Below are 3,256 nucleotides of genomic sequence, written 5' to 3' on the forward strand. Positions count from 1 at the left end.
GGGGCGGAGAGCTCCGCGCCTGCGCAGTTCGCGCCCGCGGCCGTTGGATGCGGGGGGAGCCGACTGCTGGGGTTGCGCAGGCGCAATGCCGCCTATGCGCGCGGCAAGGCGTTCGCGCATGCGCAGGGATCCCCAAGGCAGGCAGCAGCGCTGCGGCAGGGCGTTGGGGGCCGGCGCATGCGCAGTGCCGCGCGAGCGGGCGGAGGGGCGCTTGCACCTCACCGCGCTTCAGGCCTGGCCCGAGGTGTGACACGGGCGGGGAGCGAATGGGGAGCCCCGAGCTCCCGCCTCGGCCCGCTGCCTGAGCGAGCGGGCACGTAGTTGGTGTTAGGGCAGCGGGTGAGGCCCCGGCGTGGCGGGACGGTCGTCTTGCCCCCCCAGGCACCAGGCGTACAGCACAGCTGGAGGCTGGGTGTTAGTGCGGTGCCGGGGCAGCGTGGAGGCGGCCCGGGGCTGTGTGTCGAGCCGTCTGGGGGGGAAGCGAGAGGATTCACGGTTCGCTTAGCTGTCCTCGCGCTTGCAGTGTGAGGGGAAGAGAAACCAGAGCTCTGTCCACAGCTCCTTAGTCACAGCTGTAAGAGCAGGACTCTGGACCACCAAAACAAGGCCCTGTGGTGCTAAATGTTGGGGCAGCAGAGCAGGACTTTGGCCAGAGGGTTTATGGACCAGCAAGGAGAGAAAGGGTATAAACCACAGAAGACAGCCAGAGCCAAGCAGGCTTCCCAGGTATTTGTGTCTGGGAAGGGGTGGGGGAATTATGACTTAAGTTTTGTATCAGCAATAGTGTGGCCAGCAGGAGCAGGGCAGTGATCGTGGCCCTGTGCTTGGCACTGGTGAGGCCACTCCTCAAATCCTGGGTTCAGTTTTGGGCCCCTCAGGACAAGAAAGACATTGAGGTGCTGAAGCATGTCCAGAGAAGGGCAACAGCTGGGGAAGGGTCTGGAGAGAAAGTCTTATGAGGAGAGTTTGAGGGAAGAGGGAAATGGGTTTGTTTAGCGTGGAGAAGAGGAGGCTGAGGGGAGACCTTATCGCTCTCTGCAACTACCTGAAAGGGGGTTGTAGCGAGGTGGGTGTTGGTCTCTTCTCCCTAGTAACAACTGATGGGATGAGAGGAAGTGGCCTCAAGTTGCCCCAGGGGAGTTTTAGATTGGATATTAGGAAAAAAATTCTTCACTGAGAGAGTGGTCAGGCATTGGAACAGGCTGCCCAAAGAGGTGCTGGAGTCTCCATCCCTAGAGGTGTTCCAAAATGTGGAGACATGGCACTTGGGGACGTGGTTTAGGAGGCATGGTGTGTTGGGTTGGTGGTTGGACGTGATGATCTTAGAGGTCTTTTCCAACCTTTATGATTGTATGATTCTAAGTTGGAGGTAGGGCTGAACTGAAGAGCAGTGACCTGAGCAAGACAATAGGTGGTAAGAGAGGCAAGCGTGGAAAGAAGCCAAGGTAAAGAGGTGATAAGGTCAAGAAATTGCTGGAGCCAACAGTGATCAGTACAAATCCCTGCTTGATACCCTATGCTGAAAGCAGCCTCAGCTGAAGGCATAACTGTAATTTCATGGCAAATTGTCATTGCCCTGGTTGTTTCCACAGTAGCTCTGATCTTATGCTTTCTTCCTACCTTTTACTAATACCATATGGCAGAGGTACAGAGAGGTATCATTTTGATACTAGTTTCTCCAGTTGGGTTCGTGTCTACAAAGTCCTTGCTCCCAGAGGATCCTTGGGAAGGGTGGATTGCAAGTTTTGTGGGTACGTCTGTCCATCCAGAGTCAAACGAGCACTCAAGAATATTTTTTTTTTCTGGTAGCCAGTGCAGCAAAATAACTCAAAATCCTTACAGAAAATGGATTGTCACTTTGAACTGATACAAGGTGAAAAAATGTCAAAAATAATTAAAAATGGTCTGAGCTGCAAGTGTATTCTGCAGCTTAACACATAAGGGAGTGTATACATACACATGCACACAACACGCTTCAGCACAGAGAAGCGCTGTTCATGACAGGAGTAACTGTTTTGTGTTGAGAAAAAGTATATTGCAGATGGTTCTATCAGCAAAACTGCTTTCTCTAGTATGATTTGTTGTATTTGCATATCGTCGATGATTTTAAAACACTGGTATTGTGCTCACTGTTGGAAAGTTGCAGCTCAGTATACCACTGGTGTAAGAATAAATCAAATCGATAAAGCACTTTTCGTGTGGCTAAAACTTTTTGAAACATTTAGTTTGGTTTGGAAAAAAAGCTGTTATCAATAATTGCTGTAATAAACAATTAGAAAAATGTGAGGCAATAATCAAGTTCCAGGAGATTACCTATTTTTCCAAAACACAATAAGTAACAGAAATTGTACTTCTTTTTTTTCCACAAAGTTGTCATATTTAATTTATTGACTGAATCTGCATTACGCTGTAGTGAGAAAATCAAATGCTGGCACACACTTAAATATTTAAGCTGCTGCCATTTTACATCAGAATACATAGATCATTTACACTCCTTTCCCTACAGAAATTCTTCTGCCATCTTGTTATTTTGTTCTTTTGCACTTCATTAATAAAAAGTTGTCTCTTCATTTAGCTCCAGAAAACACTGCGTGTCTTGAGGAAAACCTCTCCTATCTCTTTGGTGTTCTTTGATTTTTACTTTTCAGTAAATGTTCATTGAATATCAGCTATTGGGAAAAAAAGCCACAAAGACAATTGCTTTGGTTTTGCCTGAAAAAAACTTTTCCAGTGATTGTGCTTCCTTCCCTAGACAATTACTTTTGTTTCCCTCTGGCAATATTTTTGTCCTCCTTTTGCACAAGTTGCTTTAGAGGGTAACATATACAAATACAGACAACAGTAAAGTTAATTGTGATTGTTGTTTGCTCTGGCCCCTGTTGAAGTATACGCTATGCAGCGTATTGCTGTGTAGCTCCGGCACCTGTGGAGCGAGGCAGAAAAAGCTTTCTGTGGAGGGCCCTACTGATTTCATGCTTTATTAAAAGTCTGAGAACCGAAGGTGGAGTGTGTGATGGAGGTGGAGGCAGCCTTGTGTGTGCGTGTTAGCAGGTAGTGATGTTTAGTCCTATGTTATTTATGTTTTCCAAGCACAAGTGTATTTTCCTTTCTTCCTAAAGGAACTTAAAATTAACATAGCCTGCTCCTTTATTCTCTTATAGCACAGCATTTAAGAGCGCTCTAGGGAAGCTGTACATCACATGAATACCGGATTCTTACATACTTAGTGTCATTGAGAGGCTCAGCAAGGCAAAAG

Source organism: Phalacrocorax aristotelis, chromosome 11 (genome assembly GCF_949628215.1).
Source record: "Phalacrocorax aristotelis chromosome 11, bGulAri2.1, whole genome shotgun sequence".
Classification (NCBI taxonomy): Eukaryota; Metazoa; Chordata; class Aves; order Suliformes; family Phalacrocoracidae; genus Phalacrocorax; species Phalacrocorax aristotelis.